The following is a 9,720-nucleotide window of genomic DNA, read 5'->3' on the forward strand; positions in this document are numbered from 1 at the left end:
AGCCACTGTACATGCAGAGAGCAGGTATGTACACTGTGACTGGGAACAGCGGCCCATATAGCCAAAGAAGGGAGAGGGATTACTGAGGATGATTCTGACATTGGGGTATGACAGAGGAAGTGAACTAGGTGGCTTGGGGGGCTCAGCCGTCTGCACTTTGCTTAGGAAGTGGGGAGAAGGATAATGGTAGAGGTCAGGGGGAGGGAAGGATGTTTCTGTCCACACGTGAGGCTATATCTGCCCTTTTACAAATGCTGCTGTTGACATTCATAAGAACCAGGAAACAGGGAAAACTCTTCTCCCTGCCCGCCAGCCTGTAAAATGAACCTCCATTAGGACATGTTACACTGCAAAGTTCTATGCAGAGGACTCCTCCTGCCTAACCAACTCTGCAGCTACATCTGGATCCAGGGATTCCTCCGAGAGATCCAGAGACCCCAGAAAGATGTCAAGCACCTCCCTGGTTAGTACCTCATCCTTCTGATCTGCCTGATTCATGGAGTGGTGTCCTCCATAACCCTGACCTCAGCAGTGCATGTGCCTCTAGGCTGGCCAGTACTGGGTTTCCTGCACATGCCAGTTCGGAGGTTTCAGTCCATTTTGTCAAAGGACAGTCACGTTTTTCCTCCTGGCACCAGACCCATTCTTATTGTCCCAAGCCTTCAGATGAGAATTCAAGTGGGCAACTGTCCATGGCAGTGTTCAGATGGAAGGTGCTATCATTTTATTTCTGTATCATTTTTATTTCTGTATTAATCTTTTAGCAACAGTTATGCCACCCCGTGTAAGAGCACTGCTTTGCTGCTGCTCCGGTCAGTGTTCATGTGCAATTTCTTTCTAAGCCCCAGATCTATAAGTTAAAGCTTCCTGCCTGTGGTATTTCATAGAATTTCTCAAGGTGTCATTCATGAACCAGAGCTGTTCTCTCATTCCTGGAACTTTTGATTCTCTTTTCTCACTCTGCTTTTCCTTAATGGTCCTGTCTATTATCCAAGTAGCTAGTTTTGCCCTGAGAAACACCTGTTGATCAATGCTGCTTTTGTGAACAGAGAAGGATGTGGTATGTGATTCCCCGCCCCCCCCCCCCCCCCCCCCCGTCCCCCATCCCCTACTAAAGACCATTAAAACGAGCCATCTTAAATAAAGACCTATTTTATATTAAGGGGACAAGCCATTGCCTCACAACCATGTTTAGCAACCATAGGTTTCATTCCCCCACTGTGAGGATCTCTCTCTCCTGTGCACTTGTTTGGGCAAGGAACAGGCAGTTTGGCCACAAGGATGTATCCATTTTTGGTTTCCGGTTGAAAAAATGTCCCTTTGAGACTCTATATTTTCTGTGATCCAACTAGGATTAAAGGATTAGGGAATGAAAACCAATAGCAGTATTATTCCCACTAGAAAGCATACTTATAGGGGAAGAGAGAGGTTGAAACTTTATTGTAATTCAACACCAGGACACATCTAGAAATGGAGCAATTAACAGGTTGTAGGGCTCTGGGTCTCAGCTGCTGCTGCTAAGTGTTGCCAAGAGATGCTAAGCTGAAAATGCAAATATCTTCAAGGCTGAAGGATCAAAGAGCAATTAAATTAAAAACCGCTGACAAGTCAATCTTAGCAGCCATTTCCATGCTGAACTAGGTCAATAAATCTTGGCCTGCTGTAAATCTTACCACATAAAGGTGGGCTTGCATAACATGAAAATGCAGTAAAATATAGCAATATATTTTATGTAAATACTTTTAAAAGTAGTGAATAGCATGTTTTATTCATATTGTCCTGCCATCCAAGCAGTCAAGAAGAGATTAGACTTCTGGAATGGGTTAATTCTTTATTCAGTGAGAGAGCTGAGCTGACAAAAAGTCAAGAGCCCTCTTTCCTTGTCTTTTTTCATGTATATTATTATTATTAATTTGTCTTACAGTAAGTTGTGCCTATAGTACCCAATTGAGATCAGGGCCTCCTTGTGTGAGGTGCTGTACAAACACATAGACAGTCCCTGCCCCAAAGACTTTTACAACAAAATAGACTAAAGGTACGGGAGGAAACAGAAGCACAGAGGCTTGCCCAAGGTGTCACAGTAAGTCAGTGGCAGAGACAGGACTGGAAGCCAAATCTCTTGATTTGTAATTAGTCCCCTATCCGCTGAATCATGCTGCTTCCCAGTGTGCACATTGTTCATGTGAGAACATCGAACACAGACAGATTGTGCAGCAGCAAAACTTACAATCCCCAGGTGTAGCCTCTATTTCAGAACTCCAGCGAAAGCAGCTGTTCAGCTAGCCAGCCGTTCTCCAGCCAAACTGTACCAAAATGCTGCTTCCCACTTTGTTTTTTAAATCCTCCCAAACAGATATTATGTATTTCTTTCATCTTTTTAGCTAAATGCATTTCCAGCATCAAGTATCTAAACTAGACACATTCCCAGCAGAACCAGAAAAATTTACAAATCCGAAGACAGCTGCTAAATTTAAAGCAGGCTTTCAACAGAGTAACACCTTCCTGATTATAAATACACGTCTCCATTATGGCATCCAGCTCTGCCTCCCCAAGCCCTACTCACTCTTCTCCCTCAGAGAAAGCCTCGGCAAAAAGGTTATTGTTACCATAGCACCTAAGGGTATGTCTACGCAGCCCACAGCAGCAAGCCCCGCCAGCCTGGACCGACAGACTTGGGCTAGCAGGGCTAACACCAGCACTCTAAAAAATAGCTGTGTAGACAGCACTTTGAAGTTGAAGTGTGTGTGCTCTGTAGTCTTGGAGGCGGGGGGGGGGGGCCGGGTTTCAGAGTCTGAGCCACAACGACAAAGCACTGTCTGCACGGCTACTTTTCGAGTGCTAGCATGAGCCTTGCAAACCCAAGTCTGTGCCTCTGGGCTAGGAAGTTTGCTGCCGTAGACTGTGCAGACATGCCCTTGATGTCCCAACAAAGATCTGTTGAGCTTGATGCTGTACAAGCACATCGTAACAGGCAGTCCCTGCCCTAAGAGTGTACAATCTAAGGTATTGATCCTGGAGTTAACTCTGAGGCAAAGCCAAGATCTGAACCCACACTCCTGAGTCCCTGTCCGCTGCTTTAATCACAAGACCATCTTGCCTCCAAAGTGCAAGTCTGACGCTGTGTCCTGGAAACCATCTAGTCCAGGCTCATGCGACTCAAGATGAGAAGTGAATTCCAGGGCCCATCGCTGAGCTGCTCAGATGCTACCCCTGCCACCAATCAGAGGGCTGTTAGATAGAATGCCTCAGATCAACTGTCCCAGTATTACAGCTAGTTACTCAAGGAAGAGGGCCTGAAACACTTATAGGAAAAAACCAGCACCATTAAAAAGCCTTTTGTAATCAGATGTGATTAGACTGCCACTCAAAAACCTCTTTGATTTGGAGTTGTGTGGGTCTGATCCTGCAAAAAGCAGCCAGAGCATATTGGTGAATCTGGCCCATTATTTCTTCATGACAGGATAGCTTGTTGTCAAGTGTCATGCTTCAAAAGACATCTACGTTCTCAGAGGAAAAAACGGCATAGGGTAGATTTCTTGGTGAATATTTGCATCGATTTATCTAGATCTCCTTTTGCTCTTCTTGTCGATGATAAGATGAGATGGCTGGGAGCTAAATTGGCACCTGGGGGAATTATTAGAATCTGAATGTTTGAGATATGGACTTAAACCATGATGAAGCAAGGAGTTTTATGGTGTATTGACCTGACTAATATGTACGTATTCCATTATTCTTTAGCGGATGGAATCAGAAGTACTCAGTATGTCCTGATCCCTGTACTACTCGCAGCTAATGGAGAGTATCAAAAGAAGGTGTCTTTTCAAATTTTGGAGAAAAAGAATCTTGCCATTGCTGTGGCCATAATGTGTAGTATAATATTAACCATAAAGTTCCCAAAATGGGTGTCCACAGGTTTTTTACAAAATGCAAGGAGGAGATGGAACCGCATTCATAAAAAGTAGGTATTCAGTGCCATGTTTTTCTTGAGCTATTTTCTTGATAGGACACAGATGATTTTTAATTATTCAAATGTTTAAATGATCTACATCACTGAGGCTCTTTCTATAAAAAGCAGATCCTGTGTTACAGGCTTTTGCTTTGGATGTGATGAGGACTATTTCAGACTAGCAAAGCTCCTGTCAACTGACCCAGTACAAATCCTGTTCTCAAGGAAAATATTTATGTCAACACAAGGTTAAAAACTATTTTAAAAAAAAATTCACAGTGGAGAGACTGGATTTTAATCCTGATTCTATAACAAGTGAAAACCTGGTGAGCACACAGCAAATGCAAAAGCTCTGAAATGGTTTGGGGACAGCCTGTTCTTTCTTTCTTTTCTTTCTTTTTTTTTCTTTTTCTTTTCTGCATTGAATCAGAACCATTCTTAGGTTTGTGTGGTCTCCAGCAAGATGCAGGACCTCGCTCTGTGTAGTTAGCAGATTTGTGCTGGCTCTAAATACATTTCACAAACTCCAACCCAAGATAGCAACGTGCTGGATGTTCCCAAATTGGGAACAAAGGGTGAGGATTTCTTGTTTTTCCTCAGGAGGCTGATCTCATGTTTCATTACTCAGGGCCCACTTTCAATAGGGCTTGCAAAGTAATTTAAACCAGATCCTTTGCTGTATGTTTTCCCGGAGGGAACTCGTTTTTCTTTAACCAAAGGGAAGCCTGGAACAAGCATCTCAAGGGACAAAACTACATAAAATAATTTCTGCACATACATTGTATGGAAGGAAACAAATTCTTTATAATCGAAGGTAAGGCGAAGAAAACCCAGTTCCTAGAAGGGCAAGATAACTTTTCAGCTGAGAGTCTCCCACTGCTGTCTCACATTCTTTTCCACAGCTGCAATCCAGCTGAAACTCCAACAACAGAACCTGCCAGCAAGACAACTAAAGAAATCAGTAAACCTGGATTTAATATATATATATGTATAAGGTGTATTGAAATGATCCAATTGTATAATACAGTTTATTTGCCTCATCTATTTCGTTAAAAAATCTGTTCTTTGACCCAAACAGGTCCAGATGCCAAGTTTTTATATATATATAAATCCTCCCAAACAGATATTATGTATATAAAAACTTGGCATCTGGACCTGTTTGGGTCGAAGAACAGATTTTTTTAACGAAACAGATGAGGCAAATAAACTGTATTATACAATTGGATCATTTCAATACACCTTATTGCAATGGGATATTTCCTGTCTCAAACTGTTGCAAAGGGGTATTGTTCACACTTAGGGCTTGACCCAATGCCCGTGTGGAGCAGCTGTTCTGTAAAGATATTGGGTACAGCTGTGGAGATCAAAGGGGAGGGTGCCCTCCATTTTGGAAAGCAGGGCCCTGGACTGCAAGGACAGACAGTGAGTTGCGGGCTTCAGAGAGTAGCAGACTGGTTTCTATTGTGTTAGTTATGTAACTGTACAGTTGTTACCTACATGCTCTCATTGCTTTAATGAGACGGGGGGGGGAAATGTCCATTGCAGCCAATGGGAGCTTTCTAAAGACTCCAGTGGGCACTGGATCAGGCCTTTAAATATCTGCTGTGTTCTACAATGCTGGTGGCTGTGCTTTAGTGGTGAAGGAAGACTTGCTCTATATGTGACTCTACTTGTTCTTGTATGGGCTGGGGGATCTGTAGAAGGGGCAAAGTAAGCAGGAAATTTCATGAGAATCACCTCACTGAGATTTCTTGGCTTCCTCCCTTCAAAGGGCTTGGAGATTCTTTGGGGGGGTGTGGCACCAGAGTACACAGACCAATGCTTGGAAATCCTAAGAAGCTGTAACCTTCATGGAGAAATTATGCTCCATCCCAGCTGACACTGAGCCAGGCTTCAGATAAAGGTTATTGTTGTTTCTGTTTTTAAATACTTGAATGGCATTCAGCTACCAGAGGGAGGGGGTCATGTAAGAACCAAGGGAGAGATTAGATTAGCGGGTCAGCCCCTCCACACAAAGCTTCCTGGCCTCCTCCTGGCACTCTGGCTCCCTCGCTAGCCCCTTGTGTGCCTACACTTTGTTCCTCAGAAGCCATGGAGAGGAATTAATGCTGGTTTAACCAGAGTTTACTACCACATGCATTCGCCCTGGGATTTATTCTGATGGCTGAAGGAGACATAGTTGGGCAGAACAAACGCTCTGGCCCTTCCCAGCCCCATGGAGTCCCAACTCTGCAGAATGGAGGTTTCGGGGCCCTGGGGAGAGATAGGGTATTCCCATAGAACTCCTCTATGAGTTCTGAGGCCTTCTTATTCTTTCTTGAATCCCCTCTCCCCACCCCACCCCTGTTCCCCTTTGTGGTGCAGAATGGAGGGAAGCATGGGGCCCCAAAATTGCACAACACATTGGAATCTTTTAGGATGAAGGTCACAAATGCATTAGTGTTATGGTTAATGCAGCTGGCTAACAGAAGAAGCAGTGTGTGCAGTATAGGAAATGGGGGAAAACATGGTGCTCCAGCTTCTGGCATTTGTTCTGTTGTTTAGACAAGGCTGCATCTGGAAAAGGACAATCTGCCAGCAGTTATATTAAAGAGTTTTTTTTCCCCAGCTTGGGAAAATGAAAAGGTTGATACCATCAGGTTATTGCATAATCAATCTGAGCACATGTGAACTCCAAAATTGCTTTCTAATCTTTGCGTGTTTCACTATAAGCATGTTTCACTGTTCTTTAACCATTTTAATCATTTCAACAGGGAAGAAAACGAAAAAAAAAAAGAGTACCAGCAAGAAGACCCATGTTGTGTGTAGCTAAGTAACTGTAATGATTTTGTTTTCTGCATTCTGCGCTTCTAAATTTTTGAGATTTTGCTGCCTCCAAAGGCTGCTGCCATTTTCTGAGACAGTTGAAGAAGTATGTGTTACAAAGGAGGCACCCAAACTGTGCACTATCATGGAGACTTGACATTTGTTCTTTTTTTGTTTAATTTCTTTCTCTCACTCATTCATTCAGACTGAAGGGATCTGATCACTCTTTATGTGTAGGAAAACATAACAAGCCCCACTAAAGTAGGTGGAAACGACATTAGCTGTTTTTTTTCCTTCAGAAAAATTTTCTTATGTAAAATGGAGCCTCTGCCAGCCGATTAGATTACTGGATGTTTGACCCTTATTTACTGATTCATGTTGAAAATAATTCCAGCCAGTCAGAAACCAGCTTTCTCATTAAAATACTGTAAAGCAGTATTTAGGAAAAATGGGCCTGAATTTGCAACCCATACTCAAGCCTTCTCTACACATGGGTTTCATACCAGTATAACTACTTCAGTGAAGGGTGTGACTTTTAACCAAAATAGTTATACCTGTACATCCCCAAGTGGGAACACAGTTATGCTGGTATAAAGGTGTCTGATACTCAAATAGCTTATTTCATTTCTTGGGTAGGAATAGCTATACCACTATAAATAAGCATCAGTATAACTACTATGAGGCTTCCTGGGAGTACCCTGGATTCTGACACATCTCACTATCACCTGCCCTTACCTGGAGGAAGCCTTGTCTGTGTCTGCCAGGGACCAGCTCCCGAACTCCACCAGCCACAAACAACACAAGCACTTCCTTCTAGGCTTATGCAGGCCCTGCTTTCTCTCTGCAGGTTAGCAATAGACATGCTCCAACCCCCAAGTGCTCCAAGTCACCCTGGAGTTCTGAGCCCCTGGTCCACTGGTCTCTTGCAGTATTCACAGATTAGCTGCGCCCAAAGTTTACCAGTTACACCTCAGATCACTGCTGCACTTAACACACAGCACTTAGATAGGTTGATAGTTTAAACAAGTAAAAGTCTATTTAACTAAATATAGAGACTTGACTGATAGCCCGTAAAAGTACTGGAAACAAATGGTTACATATAAAATAAAATCATAACACGCACTCTAGAGCCTGGATTTAATTAACAAGATACTCTCACATCTAAAGTATTGCTCATCAGCACTTTCCAGACACTTTCCTTTTTCATGAGACAAGCATGCTGTCAGTTTGTTTCCTAGGTGAAGGATAAAATCTTGTCCCCACTCCTCTTTTTTTTTTTTTTATGCAGTTACGGACTATTGTCAGTTCCTCAGAAGGTCCCTTCTTCAGAGACTTATCTTAGGGTTCCTTTGTCTTTATAACCCAACACCAGCCAAAGCTGATCACTTGGAGCTACACAACTCCTGTCTGCGAGACCCTACACAGAGTAGGTGTGTTCATGTAAATACATTTTGCTCCTGAAGTCTCTCCCCGTCCTGAACTAGCTCTCAGGGCTAGTTCATTCAGACCCTACTTACACACACACACAAACACACATACCCACCCCCCAAACCAATCAACCAGTGCTTTTCATTTTGAGCCAGAATCTGTCAGTCTAAATCACGTTGAATAGTATTTTACTGCTCAAATAGTCCCACATAGGCTTCTCAGCCTATGTGGCTAAGATCAAGTTTAGTCTCTGTTCTTCTCAGTTTAATCTTATCTGTTCTGAGGCAGAAACTATACCTTCTAGAACACTCGTCTTGCTTTCCTGAAGAAGACTACTGCTTTGAAGATGGATTCTACTGTTACTGCTTCAAAAGAAAATCTTTGTGTTGCTTCAGAGACCCCAGGACAGACCGAGGAGACGATCGCACCCTTGCCGATTCCACAGAAACCTTCAACTTCTGCTCGACCACTGCTGCTCCATGGAACGCCCATGGGAGAACTGCCTCTTAGAAGACCCTCTAATACCCAGATGTACAGACATTCTTTTCTCAACTTATGTATGATATAATTTTTTTAATATTAGCTTTAATAAAAGTTTTAAATCTGTTCTTATCAGTTTAATTACTGAGGAAGAAACTACACCTTCTAGGAGATCTGACTTGCTATCCTGCATGCTGCTTCGGAGGCACCAGGACAGACCAAGAAGATGATCGCTCCCTCGCAGATTCCACAGAAATCTTCAACTGCTGCTAGGACCACTGCTGCTTCATGGAACGCCCATCGGGAAACAGCCTCTAAGAAGACCCTCAGGGCTTCCAGGCCATTGCAGATGAGCAGCATCAATGGGACAAGCAGCGCTTCCTTGAAGAAAACCCATGGAGATGTTGCTGCAAGAGATCTTGCACCTCAAGGATGACCTTCCAGGACATCAGAGCAAGGACAAACATCAGCTCGCCCTCTCTTCAGGAGAAGGATGCTACAAGGAGAATTTCTTCCACCTTCCTACTGCCCAGGATCCTGATTCTGGTGTTTGTCCTGCTGTACAAGAAGGTACCTCAGCTGGCAGGACCAGCCTCTCCTCAGAGACCAGCCGCTCCTCAGAAACCACCCAGCAGGACCTCAACACCTCACTAGATGCCTGCCTAGCCAAACCTCTTCAAACTACTCTCCCGGATCAAGAAGAACCATCTGTTGAGTCCACTGATACAACTGAAGCCCATCCAATGGAGGGAGAAGAAAAGGAGAACAATTGTATCTACCTCCGGTATTCCCTTGCTATGGACATCCTCCTCTGCCCCTTCTGCTATCTGGTCCGAGGATTCCAGTATCTTGGTGGTCTCAGCAGACACCTCAAGAAAATCCATAGCAAGTGGATGACTTTCCGGTGTGCCCTCTGCGACCTGCCTTTGAGACGCAGAAGAAATGTAAGTTGCATCAAGTCCCCTGCAAAGGACATCTCACACTGGAAGAGTCGAACTCTGCCAGTCTATGTTGCCGACACCCCATCTCTGCTCCGAACGCAGAAACATCACATGCTCAAG

General features: G+C 43.8%; 1 pseudogene; it reads left to right on the top strand.

Moving 5' to 3' along the window:
- Window positions 1–8,389: 8,389 nt before the first annotated feature.
- On the top strand, window positions 8,390–8,561 carry LOC114019833 (annotated as a pseudogene).
- The last annotated feature ends 1,159 nt before the right edge of the window (window positions 8,562–9,720 follow it).

This window comes from Chelonia mydas, chromosome 2, assembly GCF_015237465.2.
Source record: "Chelonia mydas isolate rCheMyd1 chromosome 2, rCheMyd1.pri.v2, whole genome shotgun sequence".
Classification (NCBI taxonomy): domain Eukaryota; kingdom Metazoa; phylum Chordata; order Testudines; family Cheloniidae; genus Chelonia; species Chelonia mydas.